The sequence below is a fragment of the Centrocercus urophasianus genome, unplaced genomic scaffold, assembly GCF_019232065.1.
Source record: "Centrocercus urophasianus isolate 14NV4802_14NV808 unplaced genomic scaffold, USGS_Curo_1.0 seq_10, whole genome shotgun sequence".
Taxonomy (NCBI): Eukaryota; Metazoa; Chordata; class Aves; order Galliformes; family Phasianidae; genus Centrocercus; species Centrocercus urophasianus.
This window is the reverse complement of record NW_024884142.1, coordinates 33,672,102-33,685,689: the sequence shown is the minus strand read 5'-3', so window position 1 is coordinate 33,685,689 and position 13,588 is coordinate 33,672,102.

The window sequence follows — 13,588 nt, the reverse complement described above, 5'->3', positions numbered from 1 at the left end:
TGTCTTAGAAAGGGAGGAGGTGCCTGATGGCTGCTGGTTTAGCAGTTACCCAACCACTTTACTGTACCTGAGGGCCCTACTACATACTGCACAATTTCCCTATGTGAGGTTAAATTTAGTGCAAGTGGAAAAAATATACCCCCTTTAACATGCTTTAAAAAGATGTTTACCAGCTTTCACTTGAGACTGCCACAGACTGGAAAACAACCTGCAAATAGCTGTTACAAACCTACGTGAGTGAAGACTGTAGGCTCTTGAATAAAAAACAAAAACATGAAATTTTCTTTTTAATTTGGCTGTGGTCAGATCTGGCTTGCTCTGCAGTATAGTTTTGTGGTATCTGCTCTATTTAAATCATTTTTAATCTGCAACCTTTTCATCTTGAACTATTTATTCCATACTCGTTGCTATATTGTGATGGACAGTAGTATTAAAAGCAAAAGCAATTTTCTGTTAACTTCTGGATCTCTGAAGTAGACAAAGCAGAATTCTCTTCTCAAAATCCTTCTCAAGGATGTGATATAAGCCATGCCAACTGCTGAACTCACCAACCTTCTGTCAAGGCTCTATTCTATCAACATTCCTGTTTCTTCTAAAATCATAAGAGGCTTATAATACAAAATCATTTGCATGGCTTTGTCTTATTTCCATCACTTATGAGGCACAGAGGCATAAAATAGAGTCTAAGACCTTGTTTTCTCTCTTCTTTCAGTAACTTACTATTACTAATCCATGAGCCAAGGATGTGCCTTCCCATCCCCAGGTCAGACAAAAACCTTTGTTGTATTTATAGAAATTTCTATTTTCACTTCCCTTTATTTAAAATGGGTTAACAATGCATTCTGGTACAAAAAGATTTTTTTTTTGTGATAATTAAAATTTGAATTTCTTAGGTATTTTTGCTTTTTATTATGCCAAATCCTGTTGCTCTTCAGATAATGCTAGTTAGAAATACAGTGCTGTTTTCCAGCTTTATGCATATGCGACCTGAGTATGAAGTTGGTTGCCTATGTTTTTAACGTCATAGAATCAAAAAGTCGTAGAATGGCTTAGGTTGGAAGAGACCTTAAAAATCACCCAGTTCCAACCCCTTGCCACAGGCAGGCCACCTGCTAGATGAGGCTGCCCCATTCAAACTGGCCTTGAACTCTTCCACAGATTGGACATAATATTCTCATAATACTTTAAAGCATCTGATTTCCATGTATCATGTACATCCCTCTCACTGTTGCATACTTTTGACTTAAGGAAATACCAGCCACCAAAATCTCTGGAGTTTGTTCACACCTTTGCAGGTGATCTATGCTGCCTGAAAACTTACTGCACCAAGCAAACTCTTCCTTGTGATCTTGTTGACCTTCTACAACCACAATACAATGTGCATAGCAATCAATAACGTTTTGGGAAAAATATGTTGCAAAATAAAGAAATCACAGTCACTTTTGCCACTTAAAACAATCTGAATATAAAAAAAAAGACAATTGTCCATAAAACTTTTTTTTTAAAGGGCTCACCAGAAATAGTTCCACTTTATAAACAGTATACATTAATATGCTATTCATTCTTTCATGTGAAGATCAAAACGTGGCGGTGTATCACCTTGGGCAAAATCCTCAATAAACTGTATCCAATTAAGATTCTCCGAGGAGTTGTAGCTGATAATACAACACAGTGATTTCATATATAGATATGGCAAATACTGAAGGAGTTATTGTTCTAAAATTCTTGCAATTATTTTATAACCAGCTAAGCCAATTTTACCACAGGCTAAAGTTCTGGCATAAGTGGTGAATGCTGATATTTTGAACAGGCAAAAGTAGGTTGACTTAGGAAAAAATATCTGGAAAAAGTGATTTAGGTAGAAAGTAAGCAGCCCCATTTCATACTTCCTAGAATCATTGAACCATAGAATTTCTAACTTCATTTTATATTTTGCTCTCTGCACCTTTCTCAACCCTTCTTCTTAGATCCTGTGGTACAGCACTGGTACAACTGTGTCTCAAACCTCTTCTATGCTTGCAGAAGGTTCCTACTCACCCCATGGAATGCTGCATGTGAGTCCTCATGGGCTCAAATTATGTAACTTCATTGCAGCATTTCTTCTTGCAAGAGAGGAAGTAAAGGGCATTGTAGGATGAGTAATATTGAGGATAACTTCTGTGAAATGGGAACAATTTTTATGTATTTCTCTTCACCAGCACTCCTCTCTGTACTGCTGCCTCCTGTTTCATGTCTGAGTTTGCAAGAGCGCCTGCTGGGGCTCAGAGTGTCTCTCAGAACTGCTCTGTGGTGGGGTACCCCCTGGTGAGGTAACGAGCTCCCCGCTGAAGGCCTACATCCCCAGGGCTAACACAAGGGGAAAAGCCAGAAAGAGATTAAGAGTATGATTTTATCCAGCACAGATTCACAATTTCTTCTATGGTGGAATTCAGATGTTCTTTGTTTATTCTTCTACATCCATCTATTTTAGAAAAGAAGAGCTGTGTTACTCATTGTAAAGACCATTAGTAGTCTGCTAATAGTAATCTGACAGAATTTAAGTGTGAAATTCTTTGGTCTGCACAAGTAGCTTAATCTCTCACCTGTCTCATTTATTTTATCTTTGAAATGCTGATGTAACCAAAAAACATCACTGCCAAAATATCACTGTGCTAATTTCAAATCTGAGCAGCTTCACATTTGTTACCATATTCTCCATATCTGGCTGTGACTCTGGATAAAATTCAGGTCAGGAACCTTTTTTTGTGTGTGAAAAACAGCATATATTCTCAATCCTGCAAGTATTCAGGAATTTGGTTTTCTGACTGACCAGAATGGTGCCTAAACTTTCCTCTGTTCCTGTGTTATTTTGTTACTCAATCACTTTTTCGCCCATCAGAACGTAACCTACTCATATAACTGTGATTATACATTCATAATTGCCAAGTCAAAATAAAAGCTGAGAGCATATGGAAATGATCAGAATATGGTGTGATAGCAGCAATGCCATTTACTGTATATAATCAATTTAGCGCACCAATAAATACACACGTATATAAAACTCTGACAAGCACGCTACTCTTTTCTATAAAACTTTTCATTTAAATTCTGGTGCCATTGTTTTGGAATAAATTTTCTTGTCACAAAGATATGGCATTTTATTTGATTCAGTCTTATTGCATCATTAAAATATTGGTATCTTTTATGTTTTGCAAACATTTGTGGACACAACATTAACCAACATAAAACACAATGCAGTAACAAATGCCTGTTTTATGACTGCTGTCATACTATATATTCTCTAATGGTCTAACATTATCAGCAATCTAAGCCTAAATTATCACAACTAAAAGTCTATGAAATACAAGACACATACATAATCCCCAGGAGCCAATCTATTGAAACATTAGAATTAAAGGTTCAGGCAATCAATTCAGTCAAAAATGCAGTTTTGCAGAGGAATTTTTCATTCATGTAGCAAAAAGGAAAGAGGAAGGAAGCAGCCAGTTATTATCAAAAAGATCACCCTTGTCCAAAGAAGATATAGTTTCTGTGGACATTTATGTACTGTCAGCAGAAAGAAGGAAAAAAAAAAAAAAAAAAAAGTGAGATAGAGAAACCAAAAAGGAGTTTGATAAAGCTGCAGTGTTTATTTCTTTATTGCTTTTGTTGTTTAAAATGTTTTTTGATCAATTAAATTAGTTCATTACCTGCTCTTAAGATTGATTTGTGGTGTTCCCTGACAGTTTTTATTTGGCCTGAGAATTTTACTGTATCTATAGAAGCAGAAGAATTTAAGACAAGGATGATAAATGACAAACAACATATGGCTGTGTGCAGTTGTGTGAAAATACTCTGTGCTGCTGGAGAATGCAGCTAATGAAAGTGCACCAGGGATACTAGATTCAGATAGGGATAAAGTCCTCTAGTAGAAGATATGGCTGGCAACCGTCTAGGATGAGCATATACATGAAAAGAATTTGCCGCTTGCATGATGATTATTTAAAAGTTTATTTCATCTCCCATGTAAGACCCTGAAATGAACTTTTTCTTTTGGATGCCTTTTCTTCTAAAGGTGATGACAGGATCAATTTCATTGGCTTAGAATGATGATATTAATCACATAGATCTGCCAAGATACATAATGGCTATATATATTGAAGAAGCATCTTGGCAGAATGCTCTTCTAACGATTCTCCTTTTTATTGTAGTCTTTGACAGCAACAGTTTAAAGGGTAAAGAGAGTTTTGAAATCTAGGCACCACAGACAGACAATGTTGAGTAAAGAGAAGAGGAGGGGGAAAAAGCAAACAAGTTTGAAAGAAAATGTCCAGACTCTCAAATGCATTCCTAATCAAACAGCAAAGGAATTGTGATTTAGTGAGAGTCTAAAGTATGCCATTTACTCTCCATGAAAAGGTTTGTGGGTTTTTTTAACTTTCTTTTCTAAGCTAAAAAGGTAGAAGGCACACAAAAGTCTGATACCTAAGATGGTTTTGAAATACAAAGGTTCTGTGTTAGTTTACTTTTTGGATTAGATGTGTCAGTCCCAGCAACCCCAACTAACCTATGCTCTTGCCTGTCCTCTGAGCATCTTGTCCTTCTTGCAGAGATTATATCTCATCTATTAGGCTCTTTTTTATTTTTGTTCCCACTGCTTCCACAGATTTTCTCCAAATATTTTGTCACTTCTGAAGATAGACATTCTTTGTCATTTCTTTATTGTTCTCTAATGAAAGTATTGGAGTTGTTTATGGAATACTAATTAAAGCCTCTTTAATCCTTTCCCTTTGGAAATGAAATAGAAACATTTTCCATTGACTCAAAAAAAAAAAAAAGTGGCATGTAGCTAATTTAGCCTATTCACATTGCAATTTGCTAGACATTTCCTTGTCTTTTTCTAAGATTGTATGAAAGCCTGTAAGAGTTAAGAAAACTTAAGAAATATCTGTTCTATATATATTTATATTTTCCCAATTTATGTAAGACGTCAAAATTACTAGGTATTATTGTAGTTTGTCAGTCTGTTCTTTCATTTTGAACACCTGGGTCTTTGCAGTGATTTGTAAAACTCTGTTATGCATCTTTCTGTTCCCATCTTTTCTGAAAAAAACCAAACCAAAACAAAACAAAAACATATTACTTGTAAATTATAATAAGATTTTTAATAAAATGGGAGTGAGAGTTTGTTCATGAATAACAGTAGAATTCTACTGAAGTCTCTGGGGAAGCACTGGGTTTATCTCATCTTAAAATTTGTAGTAACTTAAAAAGTTAAGTGTGTGCCAGAAATCCATGATAGTCTAATGAACTAGTCTTTTTCCAGTTATTTTAAACAGTGGAAAATGAGAACATAGCCAATACCTATTTCTACTGGCAAACTGCAAACATGGTATTCAGTATCCTCCCAGACCAGACACTTACAAACAGCATTTATGTAAACTCTCCTATTGAATCCTTTAGCTAATACCTATTTGAGTAAGGACTGCTTACCCAAGAAAGGATTTTCAGACTCAAGCCCTGCCTCAATATTCTCCACTTTAACCAGGCAATTATCTCACCCTCCTGGGCAGTTTATAAATTATGCAAAACTATAAACAAGGTGGAAAGGCCAAGAGGAAAATAGAAGTAATGTATGAAGTATGCATCATGCTACTAGAATTCTTAAAACTAAGACGACTTACAATTTAGATACAACAGCACTGCTGTGAAGATGAATACAAGACTTTTGCTGTCTTGAAATTTAGTTAAAATTTAAAAAATGGAAATAAGAAAAAAGCTGAGACACTCTGATCTACATCATACCTTGCACAATATTTGTAACTTGAAAAAAATGTACTATACAAATATGAAAGTCAACAAATAAGGGAAATATCATTTTCTATTTAATTTCCCACAGATTCACAAATTTCCTTGGTTCTGAATTTTAAAGACTTGTCATTTATTCACAGTAAAACTGGATGGATGTGAATTTGTGAAATCAGTGACACAAACAAATGAGAATTGCAATTCTTAGGATGCAATGTTGCAGAAGCATTTTTTCCTATCTCCTGATGAATAATAGCATAAAATAAAAACTGTTTTTTGCAATATTACTGAAGAAAAGTGGAGTCTTTCACCAACCAATGAACTCAAACTGGACACAGAGATGGAAGAAAGCTCTGAGGATAATTTATATAGGTTGCTGATCACAGAGAGAAAAATAAGTTTGAGAAAAATTGGTGATGAGGAGAGTTTCAAGGAATCTGCTGCAGTCCTACTTACGTCTAATCAATAGTCACACCTGTATTCTTTTTCTTTCTTTCTTTTAAACAAAGTATGTCCTCCTATGAGTGACTGAATCTCTAGCTGAATTGAGTTATTGGCAGATTTGAGAAAAGAGTGTTGTGCTTTTGGTCAATTTAATCATTCATAATTAACAATTTTATTTTTTCTTTTTATAACTCATAATAACAAATACATTGCAGTAATTACTGAAAGGGAAAAAATGATGTTCCTGTGGTGATAATCTCATATGCTCTGAACTAGAGTATATGATAACTGCAGCTACTTTCTAGGAAAGTTCAGAATAAAATATTTATAATTTCTGCAATACTGTTGTACATATAAAACTGACCTTACAAAGACAAATGCATACAGTCTTCTAACACAAATCTAAGTTTTGATTCTTACACATTTTTTAAATGACTTTTTGAGAGAAAGTCTTTGTTCTTAATGTTTCGTTTCAGGTGCAGGGATGCCACTTCAAAGACACTTCTTTGCTTATTAATACTGTCTGAGGCAATTAATCTTTTCTATGGGAACAGTTTTTCTTGATTAACTTTGGCTATTTCTAGGTGAAGTTCTCTCCAATACTGGAAAAAAATGCAAATAGTTTAATCTGAATTTGTTGGAATATTAATTTCTTAGCATACATTTCATTCTAACGCTTATGTAAAAACTGAGCTTTACCTTAGTTATTTGATAGAGTTGTTAGTTACACTACTTGGTTTGTACGCTCAGTTCTCTTATTATAATACCATTTCTGTATTCCTTTTTGTCACAGAGAAAGTCCAAAGACTAATGGACAATTTTTTTCTCTTTCCTGAAATATTTTTTGAATATTTTTATATTCACACAAAAAATATATATTTTTTCTTGAGAAATCTGCCAGTGGAGACATGAAAATTAAAACAAAATTGGATTGATCAATCTGAACAAAATTTTCTAAGTTTTTTTTTTTTTGTTCCTCAGCCACCTCTACAATTTTAAATATTATGGCTTGAAAATGGTTCCTGATTTGAACCTCAGACCTCTGCTCTAAAAAAGATATATTAAAATGGAGAAGTTATTCAGACTTACTGTTTCTTGAAGACTTAGTAAGCAATAAAGCTACTATAGTTCTGCTTCATAGAGAAGAAGGATGTGGGTAACACTGTCTCTGTTCTGCAGATGTGTTTCATTTGGGCTTCTCTACCATTGGTTACTAAAGTTTTTGAAAGACATGGGATATTAGAACAATTAGATCACTAGCTACAGCAATGAGATTTCTATTTTGCAGTTTTATATCATCCAGTTATTTACTATTCCTGAAAACTAGAAACAGTTTTTTGCAAAGCTGAATAAAATGCCTAATGATTTATTCATGCCTCTCTAGTAACAGACCTTTAATCCAGGCAGGATCGACATCCAGTACCACAAAGCATATCTTAACCCCTATCCTGCCAACTAAATAACATAGGAATAGTCTCAGTATAACAGTTTCAAATGACATAACATTCATGACAATACTTGTATAATCTCTGACAGAAAATATCTGAACTTAAGCTAGATATCACAGTAAAAGTTATTAGAACAAATGAGTACAAAATAATGAGAATTATATCATCTGCAGATGATATATGTTATATCAATGCAGCATTTATTACAAGAAAATACGTGATTATCCACTTAAATGATGGAAGGTACTGCATTTCATACAGGCGCTGAGAAGAAGAGATTACACGTATTGGTAAGTGGCTTCCTCCTGGTGTATCTGTAGACTCATTACATATGGCTTTTTGACTTATCTTTAGAGCTCATTTATGATTTACTTTAAAAAGCAGAGAAAAAAAATTAAAATTTTAAAAATAAAATTAATAACACAACCTGGTAATATATATTTGTTTTAGACAGTACTTTGTAAATTCTTCATACCTGAAGAATTTTTTTTTTATTTTATATTTACTTAAATTATGGTTTGATGTTTTTTCTTATTTTTTAGCTTTATTTTTTAAAAATTCATTGGATTATATATATTGTTCTGCTGCATTTTCACAGTGCTTCTGTGCATATGAAATACTCTGGTTATTTGTAGGGATTATTTTTCATGAAATAGGCAAGAAGATTTGCATGAATAAAGACTAGCAACTCATTATTTTTTCTCTCATAATTCATACTGGAAAAAGTTCCGCTTATTTCATTTAAGGGTTTAGTTATTCCTCAAAGTACAGTGTTCTCCAAGGCCTTCCATATATTTTTTTAATAGATGATATTTTGTGCATAGATATTCAGTGTGATTGTAGTATGATAGTTCCATTACTATCAGATTGTTCCTTTATCCCAAATATTCACTGTATTTGAATTTGGAAGACAGCAACAAATCTCATGTAAGTGCTCTCTAAAGTTTCTGTTTGTTAACCTTGAACTGGGAAGAAATAGTTGGTACATGTGGACAACTGGTTTTAAAATGCAGTGGTGATTGTATTTTCTCATAGCTTACAGAACATATATTTCTTACTAGATTAAGCTCTGACATCTCAATGAGCAACATGCAGCCTTTGGGCATCTAAATGGGAAAAAAATCTGTATACACATTTTGTAAGACTCTGTAGAAGAATGGTTTATGTACCATTGCACAGAAGAAATGAAACCAGCTAGCTAACTATAGATATTAGTCTGATAGGATGATCTGTCACTCTTAAACTACAGTTTGAGAAAAGGCTTATACCTTTTTTCTATTCACAAATCTACTTGTGTATCTCCAGTATGATCTCCAAGATGATACCACTAAAAAAAGGGCAAGTAGATCACATCAAAATTACTTTTCTTTGAAAAGAAAAGCAAATGTATTCCCCCAATCAAACTTCAAATAATTATCCATTTATAATATATGAACAGATTTCTAATTTGCTACCAAAAGTGAATAATTAGAATTGATTAATTCTAATTAATGATTAGAAAATGAATCCTGTAATTCTGCTAGAGAGACAATGTCTTGACTTGGAATTAAGTCACAGAATCACAGAATCACCAATGTTGGAAACGACCTAAAAGATCATCCAGTCCAACCGTTCACCTATTACCAATAGCTCCCACTAAACCATGTCCCTCAACACAATATCCAGTCTTTACTGGATCAGTCAGACTGTCAGACTGTATTAGAGGAGCAATTTGTTATCATGGACTATAATCTCTGTCACTGTATTATATTCTGGTCTCTTCATTTAATATGTTAAAATAATTTGTTATGAACATATCTAGTTCAATTGCTTATTTACTTATTTATTGCTATTTCTGTTATTTAGGCAGTGATTTGTGTTTTTGCCTTTACTTAAAGTTTTAATTTATTTTTTAGTGAAATATATGCATCTCTGAATGAATTGTCTCCCCAAAATGGACGAACACGTTGATCAAAAATCTTCCAAATAAAATGTGAATTTGGAATCCAACTGAATGACTGTGTTAAATTAAAAATATTTCCTGAGTTATTTTTTAGTAGCTAATATGAAGCTTCACTCTCACTTCTTATGAAGAATCAATCCATTGAACCGGTTGCACGCCTATCTTGCCTGGATGGGAGGATCCAGGGACAGAAAGGTTCACCTCCGCCGGTCCAGGTGCATGTAACACCTCAGAGAGCCATAAGATTGAAGCTGTAAACAGCGAATTTCAGTCTCTAACAATTTTTCTAATCTCTTTGATCTTTAACACAACTGATTCAGATTTTGTCTATTTTCTATTTTAACAGTTTAGGGGCTTTTGCTTCATTTTTTCTTCACTTGAGCATTTACAAATGTTGAGAACACAGTCACAACTGTGTTATCAAGAGAAACAGAAGCCAGAACTTCCCCAGTTGAGATGCTTTATTCTGTGCTCTTACATTCATAGTCTGAGACAATAAACATCTGTGGGCCACACAAGAGCCACTTTGATCGCTATGAATTTCACAGATTTGATGGGAGATACTGAAGGAAAACCAACACGAGAAAATTGAAAAACCTTGGTCCTTTAGATGCATTTCTCTTAGTCAGTGATTTACTGAAAAACCCAAGCAACTGCCACTGTTGAGAAAATGGGAGTGGATGCGGTTACAAATTCAGCTTACAGAGCCCTTAACACAATCCCTCCTACCCCCTTTTGTAAACCTGAGGATCTGATACAACTGTATAGTTACATGGGAGTTAAAACAAACAAACAAACGAACAAACAAATAAATAAATAAAAATAATACAACATATATAGTACAATGTAATGAAAGGATCAGGAGAAGTGTTCTTGGAACAATAGTTTTTCATTCAGATAGAAAGAACAAATCTCTCTATGGAGCTGGCTGTTTTATCTGTATATCTAGTATGTGTGGTTTCATTTGTAAGCTGAACTATATGTAAAGATCTCCTGTAAGATCAGTTGTGTCCAAATGGAGAGGTGATGGTGAGATCAGAGTTTGTTGCAGAGAGCAGTAGATACAGGACAGCTACGCACAAGCAAAGAACAGAGGTTCTCTAACAGTGTGATCTTGAGAGAAGCTGAGATGTAATTTTTGGTTCAATTTTTGTCTGAAAAAGAAGCTTGATTCTGTGGGAAATCAACCATCTCCTTTTCAAATTATTCGGGAACTTGAGGTGTTCTCTGTAAGTAAACAGGAGAAACGCCCTACAGAAGCAGAATTTTCTGCCATTGCTGAAAGCTGTAAATATGTTAAATTCAACTAGTCGTTCACTTCAAGAAAGGCAATAGTACAGCTATAAGTGGATATAACTTAGTTTAGAATTGTACAGCCTCTATGTAGGATTCCTGAGACTGATTTCTCTTGTTCAAACTTATGTGATCGTTAACATTTTTAATGACTGGGAAATGGCAGTTTCTATTTTTTCAAATAACTGATTTGTGTCTATGTAATTTTTATCAAATAGAAACATTATTTGTGAATGTACATGGAATATCATAGAGAAAGGCATCCCACATCATCCACATCAGCCTGTATTCATGCATACAAAGATTACACAAAGACAATGTGCAGTCACCACTAAGAATCTGAACATTCCTGTGATACCTTCAGTTGTTTCAGCCAGCTTCTGGCAGGATTTTTTCCAGACAGTTTGATGGCCTGATTTTACCCTTACTGTGAATCAAAAGAGAAATGGCAGTGAACTAACAGTCTTGAAAAAGTGCATGTTCATCAAAGTCATTCTGGTAAACAAATTGTGGCAACTCTATTAATCATGTCAGCTTTACACTCACTTCTTGCTCTCTTCCCCCAGCTCAGTGCAGTTGTCGCATGCTGTGTTTGCTGTATGTCAGTCAGTGCAAGGATATTGGGCTGAAGATGGACAAACCAATATAGGACTAATACATTATTTAAGTAGTTGTCCTAATCCATGCATACTATGTAGCTTGTGCTTAGTAAGTCAAACAGTTACATACCAATGAAAGAAGACTGGGCTGTTTTTTTTCCCCCGCAAATCAGTGCTAATTATTATTACTATTACTTTTATTCCTGAACTGATTTATAAGCTCCATGTCACACTTTGATCCACACGGAGTATTACCCTGTGACTGCTGTCTATGCTCAGAAGTTGTGATTTTTATTTTACCCCCAGAAATTTGTACCACTAGATAACCACAGAATCTCTCACATGTAAATAGAGTTCCCATAAGATCTTACTATTGGAGCACACAGAAGCATTTGTGGGAAATTGCATGCTCATTTTACAGTCTATATTCCTTTTTTTGAAATTAGCTATGTGACAGTAAGATTGTTTCCAGATCTGTAAGTTTTTCATTTATATAAGAATACTGTGACCAAAATCAGAAAATAAATCCGTGGCTTTTTCTGTATGCATTCACATTTTTCCATTTTGCTGTGAAAACAAAACAAAGAAGACTTAAGTAGGACTTCTGGGAGAAGCCCCACATGTACAACCATCTGTTTTCTTGCTAGCTATTTTTTTCCTTGCTCTTAGGGTGGCTTCTTTAGTTTTTACCAATCGCCAGGCTCAGGTCTTCCGCCCTGAGGAATTACACACCTTGCAGACAGATGTGAGTATGGGAGAAACAGAACAGCTCTCCCTCCCTCCCTTCACTACACTTACACCCATCCCCACACACAAGTGTTTACGAGGGGAAGCCTTGTATGACTTTTTAACTTCACCCCGTTATGGCCACTGTAGCACACCAAAGAGTAATTTCACAAATGCAGCAATCTCATGAACTGTGAAAATGAACCTTCTGAGCCACAGCCCAAGCATTAATAATTTAATAACTGCAGAATTGCAAGCAGCAAGGCTTATTTCACCTCATCGTGTAACTCGTGAGCTCCTTTAGGACATGGGTACGTATGCAAGAGGAGACCATAAATTGAGCACTGTGCAGCCACTGTTTGACCTCCATATGTTCTGGCACGTCAAGAAGTCTTCTAATGTGTGTTAGTGGGGGTCAGGCACAAGCCCTATTTCCGTTTGATGAATAGGCACACAGGTAAAATTGCAGTTTGCAAAGTATTTAAACAGAAAAATAAGGCTCTAAACTATAAGTAAGGACTCTTTCAGAGTGACACTGCTTATGATTTTAAAAGTTTGGAACGGATAGCTAGTTCACAGTAGAGGATTTCCACTTCCTCTTCTGGTATCTTAAGTGAATGTTGGCTCTGATGTAAGCGGCAATGGATATGCGACTTTTAGCAAAGAAATGAAAGAAATACCAGCATTTACTTGTGTACTTGAAACAAATGGATCCAGTGTATCTATGCAATACTTCTTGGATATTTTCTATTATAGCAGCACTGCACAAAAGAATGGGAATGACAGATTGAGAATACATGGAAAATATGGAAATATTTTCAATTTTTTTTCAAGTCTTGCTTGACATTACACACAGGACAATTTTTTTTTAAGCAGAGGTACTTTTAATGTAAATGAAAATATTTATTACTCATTCCAGCAGTAGGTGACAGAATGTTCTCTCATCTGTTATTGAAAAAATATGAAAAAGATTTATTTCCTTACAATGTATCTATAGAACTTTAGCTGCACCAATGCTTTGAGATAACGATTTTTGCAGCATATACAAAAACACTTCTTGCATGTGTATGGAAATAAAACAACATTCAGAATGCAGACTTGATTTCGTATTTCAAGTAATTTTAAATAGCAAATACAGAAATTGCTAAGGACTTGATTATCATTCCAGCTAAAAAATATTTATGCTGCTCCAGCAGTGAGAATTAGCATTACGTGTGTCAAGACATGAAGAAAAAGATCATCTGTAGAATCCAATTGTGGCATTCAGAGCTAAATATGCTACAGTTGGGACTTCTCTCTATTAAAAGCTTTAGTGATTTTGTCAGCCAGAACACCGTTGATTAGATGTT